The sequence below is a fragment of the Rutidosis leptorrhynchoides genome, chromosome 6 (assembly GCF_046630445.1).
Source record: "Rutidosis leptorrhynchoides isolate AG116_Rl617_1_P2 chromosome 6, CSIRO_AGI_Rlap_v1, whole genome shotgun sequence".
Lineage (NCBI taxonomy): Eukaryota > Viridiplantae > Streptophyta > Magnoliopsida > Asterales > Asteraceae > Rutidosis > Rutidosis leptorrhynchoides.
The window spans coordinates 93,708,270-93,721,915 of record NC_092338.1 but is presented as its reverse complement, the minus strand read 5'-3'; positions in this window follow the sequence as shown (position 1 = coordinate 93,721,915).

Here is a 13,646-nt window from a genome sequence, read left to right as displayed (position 1 = left end):
TACTTATGGCAAATACCGATTCGACCTTCTCGGTCCACCGTTTCAATCCGATCGGTCCTTCGGTTCCATCAAATTCCAAAGGTTTGCAGGCAGTGAATTCTTTATAGGTGCATCCTACACGATTTCCTGTACTGCTAGATCCAAGGTTATTGTTGGTATGTATCGCAGCCTGTACTGCGGCTATGTTTTAAGCTAGAAAAGTACGGAATTCCTCTTCATTCATATTCACAGTGTGTCGAGTAGTCGGTGCCATTTCCTTTAAAATAGTCAAATGGAACAAGTTAATCATACAGAATATTAAGAGTAGTTAATAGTATTTCGTAGCATAATATGAACTCATTTATAAAAGCTTTTTCTTCATATTAGCGTTTTATAAGTTTAAATTCGGGTAGTACCTACCCGTTAAGTTCATACTTAGTAGCTAATATACAATTCAACTACTACAATTCTATATGAAAAACTGATTATAATAATATTTCGCGTTCAAACTTTTATACAATATTTTACAAACTTACAATACCGCTTATTTTACATAAAGCATGAAATATAGCACACAATAACTTTGATACAAGATAGTTGTGAAGATAATCCTAGCTAGTACACAAGTTGTTCAGCAAAGGCAATAAAGACACGTAATTCATACGTCCAGAAAAAAGTCATGTATTCTGGTTTTACTAGGACTACTTCCCATCCTTGGTCTTGTGGAACATAACCTTTATGGCCGTTGATAAGATAGCGTGTTGTAACGTCGTCAAAGGGACGAGGGTTACGTAATGTCCAACAGTCCCGTAACAATCTAAAAACCTCATTTCTTACCCCAATTACCGACTCCGTTACTTGTGGGAACATTTTGTTTAATAGTTGTAGCCCGATGTTCTTGTTCTCACTTTGGTGAGAAGCGAACATTACTAACCCGTAAGCATAGCATGCTTCTTTATGTTGCATGTTAGCCGCTTTTTCTAAATCATGAAGTCCTATATTCGGATACATTGAGTCAAAATAATTTCTTAACCCGTTGCGTAAAATAGCATTTGGGTTCCCCGCAATATATGCGTCAAAGTAAACACATCGTAACTTATGGGTTTCCCAATGTGATATCCCCCATCTTTCAAACGAAAGTCTCTTATAAACCAAGACATTCTTGGAACGTTCTTCGAATGTCTTACAAACTGATTTCGCCTTAAATAGTTGTGCCGAGGAATTCTGACCGACTCTAGACAAGATTTCATCAATCATGTCTCCGGGTAGGTCTCTTAAAATATTGGGTTGTCTATCCATTTTGTGTTTTTAAACTGTAAAATAGACAAGAGTTAGATTCATTAAAAAATTACTTATTAATACAAGCAATTTTTACATATATTATAAAGCATAAGCACACTATATTACATATATTACACCACACGAATACAACTATCTTATTCCGACTCGCTCGTTTCTTCTTCTTCGGTTTTGGTTTGTTTTTCCAAGTTTCTAGGGATATATGATGTTCCCCTAATACGAGCCGTCGTTTTCCACATTGGTTTAGAAAAACCAGGTGGTTTAGAGGTTCCCGGGTCATTGTTACAACTTAAGGGCTTCGGGGGTTGATGATACATATAAAGTTCATCGGGGTTGGAATTAGATTTCTCTATTTTTATGCCCTTTCCCTTATTATTTTCTTTTGCCTTTTTAAATTCAATTGGGGTAATTTCTATAACATCATAGGAATTCTCGTCGGAATCCGATTCATCAGAGAATTGGTAATCCTCCCAATATTTTGCTTCCTTGGCGGAAACACCATTGACAATAATTAACCTTGGTCGGTTGGTTGAGGATTTTCTTTTACTTAACCGTTTTATTATTTCCCCTACCGGTTCTATTTCCTCCTCCGGTTCCTCCTCTTCCGGTTCTGATTCTTCTTCCGGTTCCGACTCTTCTTCCGGTTCCTCTTCGGGAACTTGTGAATCAGTCCACGAATCATTCCAATTTACATTTGACTCTTCATTATTATTAGGTGAGTCAATGGAACTTGTTCTAGAGTTAGACATCTATCACATAATATCAAACGCGTTAAGAGATTAATATATCACATAATATTCACATGTTAAAAATATATAGTTTCCAACAAAATTTGTTAAGCAATCATTTTTCAAGTAAACACGGTCGAAGTCCAGACTCACTAATGCGTCCTAACAAACTTGATAAGACACACTAATGCAAAATTCTGGTTCTCTAAGACCAACGCTCGGATACCAACTGAAATGTCCCGTTCTTATTGATTAAAAACGTTCCATATTAATTGATTTCGTTGCGAGGTTTTGACCTCTATATGAGACGTTTTTCAAAGACTGCATTCATTTTTAAAACAAACCATAACCTTTATTTCATAAATAAAGGTTTAAAAAACTTTACGTAGATTATCAAATAATGATAATCTAAAATATCCTGTTTACACACGACCATTACATAATGGTTTACAATACAAATATGTTACATCGAAATCAGTTTCTTGAATGCAGTTTTTACACAATATCATACAAACATGGACTCCAAATCTTGTCCTTATTTTAGTATGCAACAGCGGAAGCTCTTAGTATTCACCTGAGAATAAACATGCTTTAAACGTCAACAAAAATGTTGGTGAGTTATAGGTTTAACCTATATATATCAAATCGTAATAATAGACCACAAGATTTCATATTTCAATACACATCCCATACATAGAGATAAAAATCATTCATATGGTGAACACCTGGTAACCGACATTAACAAGATGCATATATATAAGAATATCCCCATCATTCCGGGACACCCTTCGGATATGATATAAATTTCGAAGTACTAAAGCATCCGGTACTTTGGATGGGGTTTGTTAGGCCCAATAGATCTATCTTTAGGATTTGCGTCAATTAGGGTGTCTGTTCCCTAATTCTTAGATTACCAGACTTAATAAAAAGGGGCATATTCGATTTCGATAATTCAACCATAGAATGTAGTTTCACGTACTTGTGTCTATTTTGTAAATCATTTATAAAACCTGCATGTATTCTCATCCCAAAAATATTAGATTTTAAAAGTGGGACTATAACTCACTTTCACAGATTTTTATTTCGTCGGGAAGTAAGACTTGGCCACTGGTTGATTCACGAACCTATAACAATATATACATATATATCGAAGTATGTTCAAAATATATTTACAACACTTTTAATATATTTTGATGTTTTAAGTTTATTAAGTCAGCTGTCCTCGTTAGTAACCTACAACTAGTTGTCCACAGTTAGATGTACAGAAATAAATCGATAAATATTATCTTGAATCAATCCACGACCCAGTGTATACGTATCTCAGTATTGATCACAACTCAAACTATATATATTTTGGAATCAACCTCAACCCTGTATAGCTAACTCCAACATTCACATATAGAGTGTCTATGGTTGTTCCGAAATATATATAGATGTGTAGACATGATAGGTCGAAACATTGTATACGTGTCTATGGTATCTCAAGATTACATAATATACAATATAAGTTGATTAAGTTATGGTTGGAATAGATTTGTTACCAATTTTCACGTCGCTAAAATGAGAAAAATTATCCAATCTTGTTTTACCCATAACTTCTTCATTTTAAATCCGTTTTGAGTGATTCAAATTGCTATAGTTTCATATTGAACTCTATTTTATGAATCTAAACAGAAAAAGTATAGGTTTATAGTCAGAAAAATAAGTTACAAGTCGTTTTTGTAAAGGTAGTCATTTCAGTCGAAAGAACGACGTCTAGATGACCATTTTAGAAAACATACTTCCACTTTGAGTTTAACCATGATTTTTGGATATAGTTTCTTGTTCATAATAAAAATCATTTTCCCAGAATAACAAATTTTAAATCAAAGTTTATCATAGTTTTTAATTAACTAACCCAAAACAGCCCGCGGTGTTACTACGACGGCGTAAATCCAGTTTTACGGTGTTTTTCGTGTTTCCAGGTTTTAAATCATTAAGTTAGCATATCATATAGATATAGAACATGTGTTTAGTTGATTTTAAAAGTCAAGTTAGAAGGATTAACTTTTATTTGCGAACAAGTTTAGAATTAACTAAACTATGTTCTAGTGATTACAAGTTTAAACCTTCGAATAAGATAGATTTATATGTATGAATCGAATGATGTTATGAACATCATTACTACCTCAAGTTTTCTGGATAAAGCTACTGGAAATGAGAAAAATGGATCTAGCTTCAAAGGATCCTTGGATGGCTTGAAAGTTCTTGAAGCAGAATCATGACACGAAAACAGTTCAAGTAAGATTTTCACTCGAAATAAGATTGTTATAGTTATAGAAATTGAATCAAAGTTTGAATATGAGTATTACATTGTATTAGAAAGATATCTTACTGTAAATAAGAAAGATTTCTTGATTTTGGATGATCACTCTACAAGATTGGAAGTAAGCTAGCAAACTTGGAAGTATTCTTGATTTTATGAAACTAGAACTTGTAGAATTTATGAAGAACACTTAGAACTTGAAGATAGAACTTGAGAGAGATCAATTAGATGAAGAAAATTGAAGAATGAAAGTGTTTGTAGGTGTTTTTGGTCGTTGGTGTATGGATTAGATATAAAGGATATGTAATTTTGTTTTCATGTAAATAAGTCATGAATGATTACTCATATTTTTGTAATTTTATGAGATATTTCATGCTAGTTGCCAAATGATGGTTCCCACATGTGTTAGGTGACTCACATGGGCTGCTAAGAGCTGATCATTGGAGTGTATATACCAATAGTACATACATCTAAAAGCTGTGTATTGTACGAGTACGAATACGGGTGCATACGAGTAGAATTGTTGATGAAACTGAACGAGGATGTAATTGTAAGCATGTTTGTTAAGTAGAAGTATTTTGATAAGTGTCTTGAAGTCTTTCAAAAGTGTATGAATACATATTAAAACACTACATGTATATACATTTTAACTGAGTCGTTAAGTCATCGTTAGTCGTTACATGTAAGTGTTGTTTTGAAACCTTTAGGTTAACGATCTTATTAAATGTTGTTAACCCAATGTTTATAATATCAAATGAGATTTTAAATTATTATATTATCATGATATTATGATGTATGAATATCTCTTAATATGATATATATACATTAAATGTCGTTACAACGATAATCGTTACATATATGTCTCGTTTCAAAATCATTAAGTTAGTAGTCTTGTTTTTACATATGTAGTTCATTGTTAATATACTTAATGATATGTTTACTTATCATAATATCATGTTAACTATATATGTATCCATATATATGTCATCGTATAATTTTTACAAGTTTTAACGTTCGTGAATCACCGGTCAACTTGGGTGGTCAATTGTCTATATGAAACCTATTTCAATTAATCAAGTCTTAACAAGTTTGATTGCTTAACATGTTGGAAACACTTAATCATGTAAATAACAATTTCAGTTAATATATATATAAACATGGAAAAGTTCGGGTCACTACACCGGCCACCAATAATCTTTTCTTAAATCAAGATACATTTTCGTCGCGCCCGGATGAATGGAATACTTTGACTTATGTGCTTCATCGAGTAGCACTTGTCGGTAATCACCCATCTTAGGCACCCACACTCTTCCTTGAAAAGATAACAAACCACGCGAGCCCATAGTAATGAACTCCGATTATCCCACAACTCGTTCCACATGCTTGTTGTGAACGTAAGCCTCTATTTGAATCATACCAAGTTTCTCAAGAAAATCGTTAGTAATAATCATACATAACAATCCCAATCGTAACGCCGGGTGATGACTCTTTCGACTTAACGCATCCGCGACAACATTCGCCTTGCCCGGATGATAAAGTATTTCACAATCATAATCTTTTACCACATCCATCCACCTACGTTGACGATAATTCAAATCTCGTTGATTAAAGAGATGTTTCAAACTCTTATGATCTGAATAAATCGTACACTTGACACCATACAAGTAATGACGCCAAATTTTTAACGCATGCACAACCGCCGCCAACTCAAGATCATGAGTCGGATATCTCGTCTCGTGTTCCTTTAATTGTCGAGAGGCATAAGCGATGACTTTACCTCTTTGCATTAGAACACACCCGAGTCCATTTAACGAGGCATCACAATAAACCGTCATGTGTTCCACCCCTTCCGGCAAAACCAGCACCGGAGCTTGACATAACTTCTCTTTTAACAATTGAAAAGCAATTTCTTGCTCGTTCTCCTAAACAAACCTTACGTTCTTCCTCGTCAATTTCGTCAATGAAGAAGCGATCTTAGAAAAGTCTTGGATAAATCGACGATAATAACCGGTCAATCCGAGAAAACTTCGGACCTCCGTAGGCGTAGTCGGTTGTCTCCAACTTTTCACCGTCTCTATCTTCCCCGGATCTACTTGGATACCGTCTTTGTTCACAATGTGGCCAAGGAATTGAACCTCCCTTAGCCAAAATTCTCATTTGGAGAACTTAGCATACAACTTCTCCTTTCGTAACGTCTTCAATACTTCACGCAAATGACGTTCATGTTCGTTCATACTCTTCGAGTAGACTAGTATGTCGTCAATGAACACAATCACCGACTTGTCCAACAAAGGTTGGCACACTCGGTTCATAAGATCCATGAATGCCGCCGGTGCATTCGTAAGACCAAAAGGCATAACTACAAACTCAAAATGCCCATAACGCGTTCGAAAAGCCGTTTTCTCGATATCTTCCTCACGGACCCGTATTTGGTGATAGCCGGACCGTAGGTCGATTTTAGAGAAATACGTTGCACCTTGGAGTTGGTCGATCGGGTAGCTAGTTTAACCGATCGTTCTTTTATTAGATTTTTGTTAGGCGGTTCGATGCGCCACATGTCTTTACTGGACATGGCTCAGGCTTTACGTATATATACGCCTGAGAAGTTAGCATCTGCCGATTGTAGAGGGTTGATACTAAACGGTAGAAAGATAGATGAAAATTTTGATACACACGGTGTGTGGAGTCAAATGACAAGCCATCACCGTTTCAAAGGGGGAAATTACTCTTATTTGGATATAGATAGAGCCGAATTAAGAGTAATTCATAGGTTTTTAGCTAATTCGATTACACAAAGGGGTAAGAACAAGGAAAAAGTAAATGAACAGGATTTGTTTTACCATATGTGTATTCGAGACCCACAAAGCGCTGTAAGTATACCGTATTGTGTGGGTTATTATTTATCAGCTATGGTTCGGGGGATGAGACCGCATAGCATAATAGGAGGTGGTATTTTTATTACTTTGATTGGTGAATATCTCGGTGTGGATATAAGTCGGGGGGGATTATTAGTAGAAGAACCGGAACCCCGCGATACTATAGGTTTAAATGTATACCATGGTGCGAAAGTTTTGAAGAGGCGAAATAACGCCGCAGTACAATACCATGGTAGACATCCACAGGTGGAGAGAAACCAACAGCAAGATAATGTAGGAGGGGGGAATGAGATGCAAGAAATGCAAAGGTTTATAGCTTCTCAGGAGTACGAAAATGCTAGACAGAGAGCATTTGAAGATTGGCAAGTTCATCAGAACCAAATCATAGCTCATTGCCAACATATAGGTAGAAACTATATTCCTACACCGAAACCCATCTTCCCTCCCTGGTCTATAGAGATGCAGCCACCATATCCTACGTATAACCCTGCCGAAGCATTCTATAGCACCTATGGTTATGCCTGGAACCCCTATTGGTACCAGTATCATCCCTAGTATACTTAGTTTTATTTATTTTGTAGTTTGTAATGATTGATACGTTTAATACTTTTGTTAATATTGTAATAGTTTTTATAATTGTCTAACTTTTATTCTTAGATTTTAATAATTTTTGAATGTGGGGTAATATACCAAACTTCAAAAATATGTATATATGTTTGCAGTTGATCTTATGTACACAACAGGGTAAAACAACGCATTTTCAAAGACTGGCATTAAGTTCAGCAAAAGCAACTAATTTTGACGACAAGATGCAAAATATATGTGAAATAACAACAAGACGGAACGTACAAATGATGTGCACCATTTATCATTCAGCAAACAAACGCCAATATATTTGGAAACTTTGGTAAAATTTAATCATTTTCACACAAATCACCCTCAATAATTTAAATTGTTACTGATTTCTTGCAAATGAGGGCATTGCAAGATCTTAAGTGTGGGAAGGGGTTAAATTCTTTCGGATTTTAAAAATTTTTACTTTATACACTTGGTTACCGTTAAAAATACTAGTAAAGCAGTAGTTGTATTAGAATCTAGTGCTCTCTGATAATAAAGAACAGCCCTAGTCTTATATACTGACTACCCAAATCTAGTAAAATTTTTCAAAATTTTCAATTAAATGAATTAAAAATCATGTTTATACATATTTATGAACGATAAAACTAGGTTTTAACACCGAAATTATTGTTACCTCAAAAAGGACATAAATTGAGAAACAAACCAAAATGTTAAAATTCATTTAAAATGGAATAGAGGACGATAAAAAGGAAAATAAAAGTCAAGTGTGGGAAAATTTACCAAGTTATCTTAAACATATGTCACATATATCTGTAACAAATAACTGAAAATACTTTTGCTTTGGACTAAACTAAACTGTTTTACCCGATGAAAGAAAAGAAAAGATGGATCTACACGATGAATCAATTCCATCATTAAAAGGAAGTAAAGTCTTCCGAAAAAGACACGCGCTTCTTGATTTAGGTCATGAAGTTGTCGTCCAGACCAGCTGTAGGTTGACGAAAAATCTAGAAAAGTCATCACTAAAATCAGCAGGAAATCCACGGACCTCAGCATTAAACAGGGTCGCCAAGTGGTCAGATTTATCCTAACCATGAGAAGGATTTATCTTGTACAATGGGAGGGCACCATGCAAATTAGCTGGATAAGACTAATGAATCAGATCCCCAGAAAGGATAATCTCCTTAAAGATTAAAAATTAGCTTTTAAGACTGATATTACTCAATCCTAGAGATTGACCTTAAAGATTGAGAATTACAAACTCATGGAATTCAATGATATCTAAACTCGAGCTTGAACGAGAAAATATTTTGATCAAAATTACAAACCGATTTGTTTTCTGAAAACCCTGTTTTCAATGCGTTCATTACCATTGAACGTAAAATCCTAGGAATTCACCTGGAATTCATTAGGTCACCTGAACTAAATCGGGTGTCAACCGTAAGAACGGTGGTTGCATAGCATGGTCAAAGACAGGACCTTGTGCCATACCGAAAAATTATAAGGGTGAGCTTTACTATTGCTCCTACCAAGGATAGTAATTGCGTCCGACATGTTATAGACCATAATTAAAAGCATGTCAGGGGACATTGCCTTAACAGTTGCTTGTTCAACGCTTTCCTTTACAACCGGACGGTAGTTTACCGAAAGGTAATATACGGGACAAGTAAACTGGACGTGTTGCTTTCTAAATACAAGGTTAGCAAGTGGGTGACACAAAACCGCAAGTTTTGAGCTAAAATTTTCAAATCTGAAACCCACCAAACCCACAAAAATATTTTGCAAACACCGGTAAAGGGTTATTCCGGAAAACTTATCTAGGGTAAAAACTAGATTTAATTTTCAAAAGATCAAATGTTTTCATAAAGATCCAATTTCCTTAATGGATCTAAATTTTTATAGTCATGTGGGACTGTAAACCATATCGTTACTACCATTGTTTATACCGCCGTATAGAAAATCACTGATGTACAAAGTGTGAAGAATAAAGAAGTGATTCTAGTATTTCAAGACGATATTGCTTGAGGACAAGCAACGCTCAAGTGTGGGAATATTTGATAATGCTAAAAACGAACATATATTTCATAGCATTATTCCTCAAGAAAGACAAGCTTTTAGTTGCAATTGTTCTATTTACAAGTGATATTCGTTTAAATAATAAAAGGTGAAGACAAAAGACAAATTCGACGAATTGAAGACGCAAACGACCAAAAAGCTCAAAAGTACAAAAGACAATCAAAGAGGTTCCAATTATTGATAAGAAACGTCTCGAAATTACAAGAGTACAAGATTCAAAACGCAAAGTACAAAATATAAAATTGTACGCAAGGACGTTCAAAAATCCGGAACCGGGACCAGAGTCAACTCTCAACGCTCGACGCAACGGACTAAAAATTACAAGTCAACTATGCACATAAATATAATATAATATTTAAATAATTCTTATAATTATTTAATATATTATATTTATATTTAAACCGTCGGTAAACAAAGAGCCAAACTCCTCTGAGCTGTAAAAGTAAACTCCGCGACTCGCGGAGTTTGAAGGCCAAAAATGCCGCGAGTCGCGGAGCCCCAAGTTTCAAAAATCCCTATAAAAGCAACCGAATTCTGATCGCAAAAACCATCCATCTTTCTCTTTTCTCATACGTAAAACATATATATATATATTTATAATTTATATTTTAATTTTAATTATAATTCTAATAATAAAGGTATGTTAGCGAATGTTGTAAGGGTGTAAGTCGAAATTCTGTCCGTGTAACGCTACGCTATTTTTAATCATTGTAAGTTATGTTCAACCTTTTTACATTAATGTCTCGTAGCTAAGTTATTATTATGCTTATTTAAAACGAAGTAATCATGATGTTGGGCTAATTACTAAAATTGGGTAATTGGGCTTTGTACCATAATTGGGGTTTGGACAAAAGAACGACACTTGTGGAAATTAGACTATGGGCTATTAATGGGCTTTATATTTGTTTAACTAAATGATAGTTTGTTAATGTTAATATAAAGATTTACAATTGGGCGTCCCTATAAATTACCATATACACTCAATCGGACACGATGGGCGGGGTATTTATATGTACGAATAATCGTTCATTTAACCGGACACGGGAATGGATTAATAGCCACTAGAATAATTAAAACAGGGGTAAAATTATGTACAAGGACACTTGGTATAATTGATAACAAAATATTAAAATCTTGGGTTACTCTCAGTCGACATCCTGGTGTAATTATTAAACAAAGTATTAAAATCTTGTTACAGTTTAAGTCCCCAATTAGTTGGAATATTTAACTTCGGGTATAAGGATAATTTGACGAGGACACTCGCACTTTATATTTATGACTGATGGACTGTTATGGACAAAAACCAGACGGACATATTAAATAATCCAGGACAAAGGACAATTAACCCATGGGCATAAAACTAAAATCAACACGTCAAACATCATGATTACGGAAGTTTAAATAAGCATAATTCTTTTATTTCATATTTAATTTCCTTTATTTTATATTTAATTGCACTTCTAATTATTGCATTTTTATTTATTGTTATTGTATTTAATTGCACTTTTAATTATCGTACTTTTTAATTATCGCAAGTTTATTTTATCGCACTTTTATTATTCGCAATTTCATTATCGTTATTTACTTTATGCTTTAATTTAAGTCTTGTATTTATTTTTAATATTTTACATTTGGTTTTAACTGCGACTAAAGTTTTAAAATCGACAAACCGGTCATTAAACGGTAAAAACCCCCCTTTATAATAATAATATTACTTATATATATGTATTTGTATTTTTATAAAAGAAAACTAATATAGCGTTGAGCTTTGTTTAAAAAAGATTCCCTGTGGAACGAACCGGACTTACTAAAAACTACACTACTGTACGATTAGGTACACTTCCTATAAGTGTTGTAGCAAGGTTTAAGTATATCCATTCTATAAATAAATAAATATCTTGTGTAAAATTGTATCGTATTTAATAGTATTTCCTTGTAAAAATTAATAGTATTTTATACCACTCCGCTACCACATCAAGTATTTTTGGCGCCGCTGCCGGGGATCTCTTAAACGCCGGAAGCGCAACGCTAATATAAAAAAAAAAAAAATTTTAGTTTACTTTTATTAAAAATTGTTTTTATAAAAATACGTTTTAAATATTCAAAAATATAAAAAGAAAAACAAAAATTTGTATATTTTTAAGATTTTGTTAAATATTTAAGTTTTATAAAGTTTCTTTATTTTTTATATAAGTTTTATTTAAGTATTTTGTTTTTATTTAAAAACATATAAAAAAAATATATATATAAATCTAGTTTTAAGATTTTTATTTATTATAAAATATTTCTATTTTAGTTTTTTTAGATATAAGTTTTTATTATAGAAATACTTTTATTAAAACAGAAAATTAAAAATAGAAATTAAAAAAAATAAAAAAAAACGCGTAAATTTTAAACTGTTTCAGAGTTGAATTTCTGAACCCCGCGACTCGCGGGGTTTGCAGCTTTGAGAACCGCGACTCGCGGAGTTTCTCTGACGCCACCGACAGAACCCTAAATCTGCATTAATTACGGAGTATTTATTAATTATTATTAATATAAACCCTAATTATCTATTATTATTATAATTAAGTTTTATTTTAAAATTTCTTTTTATTTAATTTGTTTTATTTAGTTTAATTAGTTTAATTAAATTATAAAATTAGTAGTTTTAATAAATAAATAATATAAAAATAATATTTTTATAAAAATTGTACTTTTTACAACTTTTTGTATATTTTTATATTTCGTCCCTTTTTAATCGTTGTAGCGTAATATTTGTATTTTTCGTTCATATTTAATTTTAAACTTAGTTTTTGCCATAGTCATTTTTACTCCTAGATTTTTAGGCTTTGCCGTAGAATTTCTTAAGTGCTTTTTCTTTAGACTAAGATTTAGGTACTTTAGAATTTTGCGACGCCTTTTTAAGTTTTAGTTTCTTTTTAAGTTATTTCCATTTGGGATATAGTTTTTCCCATAAGCTTTAATATTTTTAGACACCTTTTACTATGTATCAATTATCATTCCGATTAGTAATTGTAGTGACCCGAACTTTTCCATGTTTATATATATTAATTGAGATTGATATTTACATGATTAAATGTTTCCAACATGTTAAGCAATCAAACTTGTTAAGACTTGATTAATTGAAATATGTTTCATATAGACAATTGACCACCCAAGTTGACCGGTGATTCACGAACGTTAAAACTTGTAAAAACTATACAATGACATATATATGGTTATATATATAGTTAACATGTTTTTATTGTAAGTATGTATCTCATTAGGTATTTTAACAATGAGTTATATACATAAAAATGAGACTATTAATTTAAGAAACTCGAAAACGATATATATAACGATTATCGTTATAACAACGTCTTACTAGGTACATATGAATCATATTAAGATATTGATACACTTGGTTAATTATGTTAAATGATAAGTAAATATATTATTAATTGTATTAACAATGAAATACATATGTAAAAATAAGACGACTAACTTAATGATTTCGAAACGAGACATATATGTAACGATTATCGTTGTAACGACATTTAACTGTATATACATCATACTAAGATATATTATATATCATAATATCATGATAATATAATAATTTAACATCTCATTTGTTATAATAAACAATGGGTTAACAACATTCAACAAGATCGTTAACCTAAAGGTTTCAAAACAACATTTACATGTAACGACTAACGATGACTTAACGACTCAGTTAAAATGTATATACATGTAGTGTTTTAATATGTATTCATACATTTTTGAAAGACTTCAAGACACTTATCAAAATAATTCTACTTA